Below are 15008 nucleotides of genomic sequence, written 5' to 3'. Positions count from 1 at the left end.
CCTACTCGCACATAACCGGGTCATCCTCGGCTTATGCGCATTCTCTACTCGCACATAGTCGAGTCAACATAATTACACAACATTATATTCAAGCATATATGTATATCAACATAATGCAACCACATAGAAATCCATAATAACCACAGTTCATAACATAAACTTTTTCTCAAAAGCTTGTTCCCAAGGCATTCATTTTCATGAAAAAAAAATTTCATAAAATCATTCAAACACTTTGTTCAAAACAGTCATATTCCCAAAACAATTTTGATAGGCAGTCCACTCACAAGTGTCAAAAATCCGAATTTCGGGTGAACTCGGACTAATAGTCCTCAGGCCCAATTCCTTTGCCTTTTTAGGACGTCTCACTACCTAGCTTGTTTCCTTGATTTCTTCACTTTTTCTTTGAATTTCCACCTAGGTTTTCTTGTTTTTCCTTTTGTTCTTCCTTTTTTCTTGTTGCTGGTTGCCTAGGCCGAATATGGTGAGAGAATTGGGGATTTAATGGGCTGATTTCTATAGAAAACAATAAAATAATCAAGCATGCCACATGTCACATGCTTATTGGCCCAATTTTTAACTTTTTGACTTTTTCTTCTAAATTTTCCACCACAAATATTCTGGTTTTTATCCAATCCTACCACATTTAAAATCCCTTGGTCTTGACAAGTGCTGGGGAGAAAAATTTACTGATTTGCCCTCGGGGTGAAAAATTTACGATTTTGCCCTTATACTCCGAAATGTATCGGAATCACATTATTTATACTTTTCAACCTCAAATAACACTAATATTGATCAATATTAACCAACTGGGACAAAAAAATCATTTTATAAAAGTTCTCGTTTAGTCCTCTAGTGGCAAAATTACCATTTTGCCCTTGTGCTCCAAAAATACTGGGAATCAAAATTTTTCACCGCTAAACATCACTTTATACTCCAATAATCATAATTATATTTCATATAATTATTCTTGGTCAAATGTGATCAAATCTTGGCTAGAAATCTCCATTAAATCATCAAATGGTAAAATGATCGTTTTGTCCCTAATCGGTCAATTTTCCTGATGGACTCTAAACTGGACCTTAAACTCCGAATCACTATTTTAAGTCATTCTGTGGGTTTAAAAATTTTCAATCTCCTCTTAGAATTTCTATTTGAACTAGTTCAAGGCTCAATTTAACTTAATTGTACCACTCGGTACAATACCGTCATTTAATCGAGCTTGACAGGTTCTCACATTCTCCCCCACTAATAAAAATTCGGTCCCCAAATTTAAACTCAATGTAGAGTGGGTTACCTTTACATATCGAATAGGTGTGGATGCTTTGTCTGCATGTCATCCTCAGCTTCCCACGTTACCTCCTTGCTAGTATGATTCCGCCACAACACTTTCACTGAGGCTATATCCTTTGAACGGAGCTTTTTAACTTGCCTATCAAGGATAGCTATCGGTTGTTCCTCATAGGTTAGATCATCTTGCAACTGAATGGTTTCATACCGTATTACATGTGATGGATCCGGATTGTACTTTCTAAGCATGGACACATGAAACACAGGATAGATATTCGAAAGGTCTGGTGGTAATGCCAAACGAGATGCCACTGCTCCAACCCTTTCTAAGATCTCGAAGGGTCCTATATACCGAGGACTTAACTTCCCTTTCTTGCCAAACCTCATTACCCTTTTAGTTGGCGAAACTTTCAAAAATACATGTTCTCCTACTTGGAACTCCAAGTCTCTCCGTCGGTTATCAGCATATGACTTTTGTCTACTTTGTGCTGTTAACATCCTCTGACGGATCACGCGTATTTTCTCAGTGGCATCCTGCACCAACTCAGGTCCCAAAAGTTTCCTTTCTCCTACCTCTAGCCATCTAATGGGTGACCTACATCTCCGTCCATATAATGCCTCAAATGGTGCCATTTGGATGCTAGTTTGGAAACAGTTGTTGTAAGCAAATTCCACTAAGGGTAGATATTGCTCCCACCTGACACCAAGGTCTATCACACAAGCCCTCAACATATCCTCCAATGTCTGTATGGTCCGTTCAGACTGTCCATCAGTCTGAGGGTGGAAAGCTGTGTTGAAATCCAACTTAGTGCCCAATGCTTCATGCAACTTTCCCCAAAACCTACTAGTAAACTGAGCTCCTCTGTCAGATAGTATAGAAATGGGAATACCATGCAGTCGCACTATCTCATCCACATAAACTCGAGCGTATTGGGCAGCCCCATAAGTAGTCTTAACCGAAAAAAAATGAGCTGACTTTGTTAATCGGTCCACTACTATCCAAATTGAATCATATCCCCCACTGGTTTGAGGTAAACCCGTTACAAAGTCCATAGCAATATGTTCCCACTTCCACTGGGGTACTGGTAATGGCTGTAGTAGCCCTGCAGGCTTTTGATGCTCGGCCTTAACTTGCTGACAAATCAGGCACTTGGAGACAAACTCAGCTACATCTCTCTTAAGTCCTTCCCACCAATACACCTCTTTCAAATCTTGATACATCTTTATAGCCCATGGATGTACCACATAAGCTGCCATGTGAGCTTCCTCCAATATTTCTCTTCTCAACCCGTCACCATCAGGCACATAAAGTCTGGTTCCATACCTCAACACTCCATCCGTGCCTATAGTAAACATTTTTCCTTTCCTACCCTGAAGATCCTCTAAGGCTTTAGTCACAAACTCATTTTTACTTTGTGCTTCTTTAATCCTGTCCATTAAAATAGGCCTCACTCTAAAATGTGCTAGCAAAGCATTTGTCTCCGTAACTTCCAAACGCACACCTATGTCTCCCAAGCTATGGATCTCTCTAACCAAGGATCTCCTATCAGTAGAAATATGTGCCAAGCTTCCCATTGATTTTCGACTCAAGGCATCCGCCACTACATTGGCCTTATCGGGATGATGAAGAATAGTACAATCATAATCCTTTAGCAACTCCATCCATCTACGTTGCCGTAAGTTAAGATCCCTCTGCTGAAATATATACTCCAGACTTTTGTGGTCCGTGTATATCTCGCAAGTCTCACCATACAAGTAATGTCTCCAAATCTTTAAGGCAAACACGATTGCTGCCGTTTTCAAATCGTGTATGGGGTAATTCTGCTCATGCCTTTTAAGTTACCTAGATGCATACGCAATCACCTTCCCATTTTGCATTAATACACATCCTAAACCAACCCCCGATGCATCATAAAACACCGTGTAACCCCTTGTGCCTTACGATAGGCTTAACACTGAAGCTGTGGTGAGACATGCCTTAAACTTCTCAAAACTATTCTTACAAGCATCAGACCACTCAAATTTTGTATCTTTACATGTCAGCTTAGTCAGAGGGGCAACTATTTTGGAGAAGTCCTTCTTAAAGCGACGAAAATAGCCAGCTAAACCCACAAAGCTTCTAATCTCCGTAACTGATGTTGGCCTTGGCCATTTTTCCACTGCTTCAATTTTCTTTGAATCAACTTGTATCCCATCCTTAGATACCACATGCCCCAAGAATGCAACACTTTCGAGCCAAAACTAACACTTAGAGAACTTAGCATACAATCGATGTTCTCTCAAAATTTAGAGCACTATCTTAAGATGCTGCTCATGCTCCTCTTGGCTCTTTGAATATATCAAAATGTCATCAATAAACACCACCACAAACTTATCCAAATAAGGTTTGAACACTCGGTTCATCAAATCCGTAAAGGCTGCAGGAGCATTCGTGAGCCCAAATGACATCACTAAGAACTCATAGTGCCCATATCTTGTTCAAAATGCTGTCTTGGGTATATCTTCATTCTGGATTCTCAACTGATGGTACCTAGATCGCAGATCTATCTTAGAAAAACATTGTGCTCATTGTAGTTGATCAAATAAATCATCTATCCTTGGGAGAGGATACTTATTCTTCACCGTCACTTTATTAAGTTGTTAATAATCAATGCACAGCCTAAGTGACCCATCTTTTTTCTTCACAAATAACACTGGTGCTCCCCATGGGGATACACTAGGTCGGATGAAACCTTTATCCAACAAATCCTCTAACTGATCCTTAAGCTCTTTAAGCTCTGCAGGTGCCATTCTATATGGGGGTATGGATATAGGTCTTGTGTCGAGAATCAAATCTATGCAAAACTCAATCTCCCGTTCAGGAGGCAAACCTGGTAGCTCCTCAGGAAATACATCCACGGACTCCTTCACCACCGACACTTGAGTTACATCTCCAATCTTCGCCGAGTATCCTTCACAACAGCCAAGTAACCTATACAACCCTGTAGTAATAATCTTCTGACAGATATGACCGATATCAAATTGTTTAGAGCATTACTTCTATCCCCCTGAATACTAAATGATGGTTCACCGGGGAAATCAAATCTAACCAATTTATGATAGCAGTCCATACTAGCATGGCAGGGTGATAACCAATCCATCCCCAAGATCACATCAAAGTCTAAGGTGTCTAGCACCACTAGATTCACTGAAGTGTCTTTGTCCTTGACTCGCACTACACAGGACTTATATTCCCACTCGGCCACAAATATCTCCTTTAAAGGAGTAGACACCACTAATTGTTCCTCTCTCATAACACGATCTCTACCCAACCAAGATGCAAAACATGGAGAGATAAAAGAATGGGTAGCACTAGGATCAAATAGTACTCGAGCATTCATATTACAAACGGAGAGAATACTTGAGACCACGACATTGGATGTTTGAGCCTCCTGTTGTGTTAAAGCAAACACCATCGTCTGGCCTCTGCCAACAGAACTTTGATGTCCAAACCCAAATGGTCTGCCCTGAGAGGAAGTACCAACACCTCTACCTCTCGATCCATTAGCCTCCCAGCCAGATGAGACAGCAACTAACGGAGCAGATGAAGTTGGTTGGGTGGAACCACGAACAAAATCTAGTGATTGATGTGCCATCAGACAATCCCTCCTAATATGCCCAGGTTGACCGCACTCGTAACAAGTTCTTGTAGTAAGGAAGCACCGTCCACTATGTTGTCTCCCACAAGTATCACAAGAGCGGGTGACTTGACTACTCTGTCTAGAATCTTGCTCCTCTTAGAACTGAAGGTTCTTTGTCCCATCCTAATATTAGCACCAGGCGCATCACTCCCCTGCTGAGGTAACCGTGAGTCCCTCTGTGGACCCTGACGACTAGAAGATGAACCACCACTGCTGAAATCTCTATGGCCCTGATAACCCTCTGTCTTGCCCCTTTTTGCTCTATCTCTCGCAGCCCTACTCTCACTGGTCCTCATCTTGATGCGTTGAGCACGATCCACTGCTGCAAAATAGGTAGTGAAATCTCGAGATGCCACAACCCTAAATAATGACTCCACTAACCCATCCACAAACCTCTGAATCTTCATCTCTTCAGTAGAAACGAGATAAGGCGCATAACGAGCCAGCTGCGTGAACTTGATGTCATACTCAGACACCGTCATGCTCGAAGTTTGTACCAAAGTCTCAAACTCTCTAGCTCTGGCATTACGCACACTGAGTGGTAAGAATCGATCCAAGAAAGCTGCACTGAACTCACTCCAGGACAACGGTGTTGCATCAGTCAGTCTGCCTCTACATAAAGAGCTATACCATTCCTGCACCACATCCTCTAATTGGAAGGCGGTTAGCTCAACTGACCAAACACTAGAACATCCCAAGGCTTTACAAATTTTCTCTATCTTATCCAAGAAAACTTGAGGTTTCTTCGATGCATAAGACCTTGAAAATGTTGGAGGCTTAAGCTTGAGAAAGTCAGGAAGAGAAATATCTAGATATCCCCTCTCGACCTCATGATGTTGGCGATCGGCCTGTCCTTGGGAGCTAGGGGATTCTTGTACTGTAGGTCTCCCCTCTACTACCCTCTATATATCTTCCATATGGGTCGCCATCATCTCTACAACCTGGTTAACTCCCTGTAGGCCTGCTGCCAAATCCTCAATAGTAATACCCCCAGTTGGGTGTCTATCTACATCACCTGAGGATTGTCCCTCCTCTTGCCTACTCATAGGTGTATCCGACCTCACCGGCTTAGTGGCCTTGCCACTTCTACCTCGGCCCCTCCAGGTGGATGCCCGTGGCCTATCTGTCATCTCATGAGAGGTATCTTGCTCCCTCATCCGTCTTGAGGCAGCTCGTGTCTTAGGCGGCATTCTTACTTAGACAAGGGCAAATACCTGTTATTAAACACATTTCATAATCATAGTTAAGGCAAAAGGTAGTTTCTAAGATAGGGAATCTATGCAGCCACTTGGTTGTAAAATGTGCCGCGGTTCACACTTCACAACTGGAGTTTCCACATAAAGACCCGACTCTTCGCTGGACCAACAGAAGGAAGTTCTAGGACCTAGACAAACCTAGGGCTCTAATACCAACATTGTCACGACCCAAATTCTAGGTCATGATCGGCGCATGGGTCCAATGGACGTAATCCACTAAACCCAAGCAAGCCTATTATTTATCTTACTTATGATTCTATCTATTATCACTAAGTCCTATTTCATGACTTTGAATCAAAATAGTGATATACATTGCCAACTCGTACTGGCATTACTCATTTAAAATTTACAATAAGTTCATCTATACATAACAAAATAATACTCGACTTCTAGCGGAGGGACTCGGATGAACATACAGCTACCGAATGCCGAGACACCTACCAAAAGATGGACACAGGTCTACAAGGACACCTCGTCCTAATTATCGACTGCCTCGTGATCTGAAAACATGAATTTGAAAATAGTGAGTATAAACCCAGTGAGTGAACAAGGAAGGGAACAAACAACAGTTAGGGAGAATTTAAAATCATGATGCACTTGTTTCAAAATAATACAATTTAGTTCATTCCTATTTAAAACCCTTCCAAACCCCAGAGTTTGTCGCTGCAGCGAGCATGAATTTCGTTGCAGTGAAAACAGAGCAACAAGAGAAACATTTTTCCTCAATCAACAAAAAGCCATCCTGCTAAACTAATAAAATCAACATAAAATTCATGAAATTCTCAAAGTACAATGTGTCAAATTTCACGTACATTACAACCATAAATCATTGTCCATCAATTTGCTATATCACACATATTTACATATGTATATATATATATATATATATATATATATATATATATATATATACGTATATACCCATCATCATCATCTCACCAACCCATCATCATCATCACCAGCTCATCATCATCATCACCAGCTCATGCGCACTCCCTACTCGCATATGGTTGGGTCATCACCGGGTTATGCGCACTCCCTACTCGCACATAACCGGGTCATCACCAGGTTATGAGCACTCCCTACTCGCACATAACCGGGTCATCCTTGGCTTATGCGCACTCCCTACTCGCACATAGTCGAGTCAACATAATTACACAACATTATATTCAAGCATATATGTATATCAACATAATGCAACCACATAGAAATCCATAATAACCACATTTCATAACATAAACTTTTTCTCAAAAGCTTATTCCCAAGGCATTCATTTTCATGAAAAAAAAATTTCATAAAATCATTCAAACACTTTGTTCAAAATAGTCATATTCCCAAAACAATTTTGATAGGCAGTCCACTCATAGATGTCGAAAATTCAGATTCCGGGTGAACTCGGACTAATAGTCCTCAGGCGCAATTCCTTTGCCTTTTCCGGACGTCTCACCACCTAGCTTGTTTCCTTGATTTCTTCACTTTTTCTTTGAATTTCCACCTAGGTTTTCTTGTTTTTCCTTTTGTTCTTCCTTTTTTCTTGTTGCTGGTTGCCTAGGCCGAATATGGTGAGAGAATTGGGGATTTAATGGGCTGATTTCTATAGAAAACAATAAAATAATCAAGCATGCCACGTGTCACATGCTTATTGGCCCAATTTTTAACTTTTTGACTTTTTCTTCTAAATTTTCCACCACAAATATTCTGGGTTTTATCCAATCCTACCACATTTTAAATCCCTTGGTCTTGACAAGTGCTGGGGAGAAAAATTTACCGATTTGCCCCCGGAGCGAAAAATTTACGATTTTGCCCGTATACTCCGAAATGTACCGAAATCACATTATTTATACTTTTCAACCTGAAATAACACTAATATTGATCAATATTAACCAAATGGGGCAAAAAAATTATTTTATAAAAATTTTCGTTTAGTCCTCTAGTGGCAAAATTACCATTTTGCCCTTGTGCTTCAAAAATACTGGGAATCAAAATTTTTCGCTGCTAAACATCATTTTATACTCCAATAATCATAATTATATTTCATATAATTATTCTTGGTCAAATGTGATCAACTCTTGGCTAGAAATCTCCATTAAATCATCAAATGGTAAAATGATCGTTTTGTCCCTAATTGGTCAATTTTCCTGATGGATTCCAAACTGGACCTTGAACTCCAAATCACTATTTTAAGTCATTTTGTGGGTTTAAAAATTTTCAATCTCCTCTAAGAATTTCTATTTGAACTAGTTCAAGACTCGATTTAACTTAATTGTACCACTCGGTACAATACCGTCATTTAATCGAGCTTGACAGGTTCTCACAGGAAACATGCCATGTGTCAAGCTTGGATTATTCTAGAATTTCCTTGTAAAATCTATTTAAAGCTCTCTTAGTCTCATGGATAAGTATTACACATGGACCAATGGAAACATGCCATGTGTCAAGCTTGGATTATTCTAGAATTTTCTTGTAAAATCTATTTAAAACTCTCTTAGTCTCACCCATATGGCTGGCCAAAGCATGAAGTGAAGAGGAAAGGAAAGAACACAAACCCTAGGTTGGAAAATTGAAGAAAAAGTGTGGAATTTCAAGGGATTAAGCTAATTTATGGAGGGGCATTTTAGTAATTTCTAAAAGAGTGGATAAGCTTGGGCCATAAATATCCTCTCATTCTAGTAGCTTCTTGGGATTTCCAGCAGCTTCCTCTTCTTGTTCTCTTCCCCCTCACGTTTCTTCAATTTCTCCATGGAAGCTTAATGTGAAGCTTTCATAACTCTCTCTCTAGCTCTAATTTTCAGACCCTAGTGCCCTTTTGACTAGAACCCTTGTATTCTTCCACTCTCTCACTTTAAAACCCTTGAAAATGATGAAAATCTTGTTTCCATACTCTCTCACTAGTTAGGTGTTTTAGAGAGAGAAAGAGGAAGCTTTATTAATAGCTTGAGAGCTTTTGGAAAGAAGTTCAAAGTTACAAAGCTATAAAGGTGAGTAGTAAACTAGTATTGGGTTTTAAGTGTTGAGAATGACTAGAGATTTGATTTGTGAATATTTTGTAGTTAAGATTGTTAATTCACTTTGGAGTGACAGGAAAGTGAAAATGGATGGCCATTTAAATAGCAATTGAAAGTTAGCTAAAAGATAGCTTTTAGGGTTTATAGTTTGTAAATTGACATTATGGAAATGTTAATTTGATGATAGGTGCTAATGAAGCCCCATCACCCCAATTGGATCATTAGGGGAATTAAGAGTTGACTAAAGGCTCAACGAATACCGGTGAGTGGACTTGCATTTCAAACTTGTTTTGGGGAATATGAAAGATTCTATCCAACTTGTCTTAGAAAATGTACCTTGGGAACAAGCTTTTAGTAAAATGATTTTATATTATGAAAATGTGCTATACAATGGTTTATGTGTTATCACAATATGATAAAATGCATGATATGCATTAGATGCTTCTTTGCATGTTGATGTGGACCCGACTATGTGGGAGTAGGAGTGCACATAAGCTATTACTGACCTGGCTATGTGCGAGTAAGAGTGCACATAAGTAGTTGCTGACCTGACTATATGCGAGTAGGAGTGCACATAAGTCGTTGCTGACTCGGCTATGTGTGAGTGGGAGTGCACATAAGCCATTGCTGACCCGGCTATATGCGAGTGGGAGTACGCATAAGCCGTTGCATATGAGATGATGATGATGGGAGGGTGTACATGATGATTGATATATATATATATATATATATATATATATATATATACATATATGGTATATGGTTTTAAATGCAAATATGTGAGCATTTGATTTGTTGAAATTTGGGAGTTTACATGTGTTACATGTTGCTGTTGTTATTTTAGTAGGATGGCTTGTTTTAAAGGAAAATGAGACTTTTTCCTTGATGTTCTGACTCTCGTTGTAGTGAGAATGAAGTTCGCTGCAGTGAGAAACTCTCGAGTTTGAGGGCTTTCACCAGACCTGGTTCTCGCTGCAGCAAGAATGAAGTTCGCTGCAGCGAGAAACTTTCTATCCATTTTGGCTAACTTGTGGGTTTTGCTATATTTTCTGATTCTTTGGTACCATAGTTGAGTATGGATCTTTTAAGTGATTTACTCATGAGGGGTTTACATGAAGGGTTCTACTAAGAACTAGAACAAATTGCAATGTTTTGAGAAAATGAGTGCATCATGATTTCGATAAACATTCCTTATGGTATGCTTGCTCCCTTCTTGTTCACTTACTGAGTTTATACTCACCGCTTTCAACTTCATGTTTTCAGATTAAGAGACAGTTGGTAACTAGGACGAGGTGTCCTCATGGACTTGTATCCATCTTTTGGTAGGTGTCTCGGCATTCAGTAGCTGTACATTCGTCTGAGTCTCTCTGTTAGACATCGAGTCTCCTTTTGTTGTGTATAGACGAATCTAATGGGAATTATTAAGATACATGTGTAGACAGTGTATATACACCTGTTTAGTATGCTGGTATGAAGTGGCAATGCTTAACATTATTTTGATTCTAAGTTATGATATATGACTTAGTAGTTTATGATGGAATGATAAACATGTCAGATTAATAGGCTTGCTTGGGCTTAGTGGACTACATCCATTGGGCCCATGAGCCGGTCATGGCTTGGAATTTGGGTCGTGACAAGCTTATTCTCTTCAAGAATCGATTCTTCTCAAAGAAAGTTCACATTTATGCCATTTTTCAATTTCTATTCTTTTTTGTCTTCTTTCAATCCCATTTTCTTACAAGATTCAACCTTAAACCTCACCATTATCACACTTATTTCAATCTCACCAACCAATTTTAATCCAACATAACATTTAACAAATTCAATATGTTACATAGTTTATTCATCCATTATTTCTTCTACAATATGTGTTCATATACATATCTCAACAAACCTACTCCAATATTAACCTTAAATGCATATATTCTATACAAGAAATCATCTTACCCCTTAGTATATAATCAAAAATCAATGCTCATCAACATATTTACTTGTGGTCATACATATTCATATATATATATATATATATTTAGATTCATCATTACATGCATGGATGTGTCATATAAATCTTAAACACATTTCAACATGCTAAGGTATAACCAATGCCTTTTCAAATCTTTGGACATTTTCTTTCAATCGTGCTCTATGCACATACGTTTTTTTGTTGTACATGGATACTTTATGTATTCTTAAACATATGCACATACACATTCACATTGATACAATGAAAATTCATAGCATAGATGCATGGAACAATTTATTCATTAATCATATACATATCACTTTTACCTAACTTACTGGGAAACTTAGTTTTCATGTTGTAGTCCCTTTGATTGGGTTGGGGCATTATAATAGTGATCAATCCCCACTATCATCATAGGATTTCTCAAGTTTAGGATCGTACTCATCCATAACTTGCATCATAGACATATAAATGTTTTCATAAACCATTTTTGTGCTTAGTGTATAATGTATATAAAATTTTCAACACATACATCTCATAGCATACATTTCATAATCTCATAATTAATTCCCATGCTTAGCCCATAGTGTAAATAACATAATCAAAACATACATCTTATGGCATTCATGTCATAATCTCATAATTCATTTAATGCTTAGCCCATAGTGTACATGATATTCTCCACTCATACATCTCATGAGATACATGTCATAACCTCATAGAAAAAAACTCATGCACCCATTATACCTTACATGCTACATTATATCAAGCATGTATATCATACCATTCATCTCATTTTGAAGGAAAACATTTGAAAGGGCTTGTCCCCTTTTGTTAAAAACTAGTACATAATAACGTATTTACATATAGTAGATTCACAAACGATTGGAAAACCATTGGTGTCAATACACAATCAATCATCATGGCATACATATCATAACCTCATAGTAAGGAACTCATGCACCCATCATATCTTGCATGCTACTTTATGTCAAACATGTATATCATACCATTCATCTTATTTTGAAGGAAAATATTTGAAAGGACTTGTCCCCCCTTGTTGAAAACTAATACGCAGTAGCATATTTACATACATAATAGATTCATAAATGTTTGGAAAACCATTGGTGTCAATACACAATCTATCATCATTAAATTAAATCCTTTAGTCAATCTTTCAAATTATAGTTAAAAACCTTAAAACTCAAATTCTTTGATAACCATTCCTTAAAACAACATTTCGTCATGTATAGCAAATCATTCCCATAAAAATCATGCTCATTTTACATATTAAAGTACTTGAAGAGGTGTATTCGCTCATCTAATTGGAGATTCGATGCTTAGCTCTGATTACGACTCCACTCTGGTGGATTCCTCGAAGTTTCCAACCATTCCTAATTAATCAACAAACATCACAATCATTATCAAGTTTAATAATTTTGTACTAGTCATTTCCAATACTTTCGAAATTACTCGATTTTAGCTAAAACTAATTTCTAGCTTAAACCCACTGTTACATTAACTAAATAATACTTAGGAATCCATTAATCCTTCATCCTTATTTTAAGTGAGCTTAGATGCTTAGGAAAATCATAAAACCCTGAGCTTTAACAATCAATAGAAAAATTTGGGCACACAAACAACATTTTCAATGTTGGAATATCAAGATTTAAAGATGTCAAGGTTGAAAAATGTCATCTTTTTCATAAAAACTTAAAACCAAGCCCTTAAATCATAAAAATGGTGATTTGGACTAAAAATAGGTTGAAAGAGCTTTAGGGTTGGAGTTTGCCTTGTAAAAATAGTTAAGGGCTGCCAACCCTTGAAAAGTGTAACATATTTATAGGCTAAGGTGTAAAAATACATTTTTCCCCTTCTTGTTTTTCTGAAAACGATGAAATTTAATGATACATTGAGTCCATGCATCGGTACATTGGTTTTTAGAAAACTTTTATCAATACATTTGGCTATGTATAGATAGATGTTCATAAAATTCAAAATCTATCGATACATTTTTATGTGTATAGATACATGTTCTTCCAATCTCATTTTTAAAAGCCTTCAAGATTAAATCTATCGATACATGAGGGTTATGTATCGATACATTTGCTCCGGTATGTAGAAATACATTTAAAAACTTATTCAATTGGACTTTTTTAAACATCCAACTTTGGTCAACATCATACAACATCAAAACATGAAATTTTTTGATGTTAAAAAATAGATTTAGTGTTTCGAAATAAAAATTCCACATGCTCACCTAAGGTTTTTCTTAACTTATCTTTTACTTAGGGTGGGAATCCACATTCTTCCCCTTTTATGGAAATCCTTAAATTTAAATAACGCACTAACCTTCATCAAATAAGTGTGGGTACTTTGCCCACATGTCGTTCTTGGTTTCCCACTTCACCTTCTCACTTAAGTGATTTTGCCATTGTGTCTTAACTAATGTTACCTTTTTAGAGCATAATTTCTTCACTTGACTATCTAAAATGGCTACTGGTGCCTCTTCGTAGCTTAAGTCATCTCCTAAGCTATAAGGACTCATGTTGAATCATTTGAGATGGATTTGGTTGGTACTTCCATAGTATTGAAGGACTTAAGCTGAATCATTTGAGATGGATTTGGTTGGTACTTTCATAGTATTGAAGCATGAAATACGAGATAAACGCTAACAAGATTCGACAAAAGTGTTAACTGATACACTACCACAGTAACCTTTTCCAAAATCTTAAATGGTCTAATATATTTTGGCTCAACTTGTCCTTATTACTGAACCTCATAATGCCTTTGGTTGGCGAGACCTTCATGAACACATGGTCATCGACCTCAAACTCCAATTCTCGATGTCTATGGTTGGCATACGACTTTTGGTGACTTTGTGTAGTCAATATATTCTCTCTAATCAATTTTATCTTGTTGGTGGTTTCTTAAACTATCTTCAGTCCAAGTAACTTTAAATGCCTTGTAGGATGCTATTTAAATGCTAGCTTGAAAACTATTATTGTAGGCAAACTCAATCAATGGCAAGTGTCGATCCCAAACAACTCTAAAGTCTATGACACAAGCCCTCAACATGTCCTCTAGTGTCTAAATCGTGAGGCCTTGATTTTTATAGACTCGTAGCTAGAAGTAGACGCGTTAACACGGACTAGGGGTAATTTCATCATTTTCCTTAATAAGCTCTTAGAAGTGGGTTTTCTAATATTATTAAGGCCTAAGTAGGCCTAAGGAATAAATGAATGATGAAAATGAGGATAAAATGACAAAGGAAATAGATATAATGATGATTTTTAAGGTAAGGGCAAAATAGTCATTTTGCATCTCGAGTCTAAATTTTTACATTTTTGTGAACTCGACTATTTCTAGACTATTATGGACTTTGTTTTAGTGTCAAAAGAGTAAAAAGGTTGCACAAAGGATGGGAGGAAGACAAAGCCACCATGTTAAGGGCATTTTGGTAAATTCAGTGAAAATTTGGATTAACTTGAAGCATAAATATCTAAGTTTCGGCAACTTCTAGTAGCTTCTCCTTCTTCATCCTAGCTTTTCTCTTTATTTCACGTTTTCTTCATTTTTTATGGGAGGAAACCTTGAATCCTCCATAACTTCTCATAGAAAGCTCAAAATTTCATGTTTTGCCCACTTTTTCATAGGGTTTTTCATGCTCTTCCACCTCTACACCTCAAGAACGCTCAAGGGCCCTTGCTTAATACTTTCTTTCATTAGCTGGACGTTATAGAGAAATAGAGAGAGAGAGAGATTCTCTACAATAATTCGAAAGTTCTTGAAAAGGATTTCAGCTACAAAAGCTCCA

This window comes from Theobroma cacao, chromosome 7, assembly GCF_053813885.1.
Source record: "Theobroma cacao isolate CCN51 chromosome 7, ASM5381388v1, whole genome shotgun sequence".
Taxonomy (NCBI): Eukaryota; Viridiplantae; Streptophyta; class Magnoliopsida; order Malvales; family Malvaceae; genus Theobroma; species Theobroma cacao.
The sequence above is the reverse complement of the archived record's forward strand: the minus strand, read 5'-3'. Positions refer to the sequence as shown.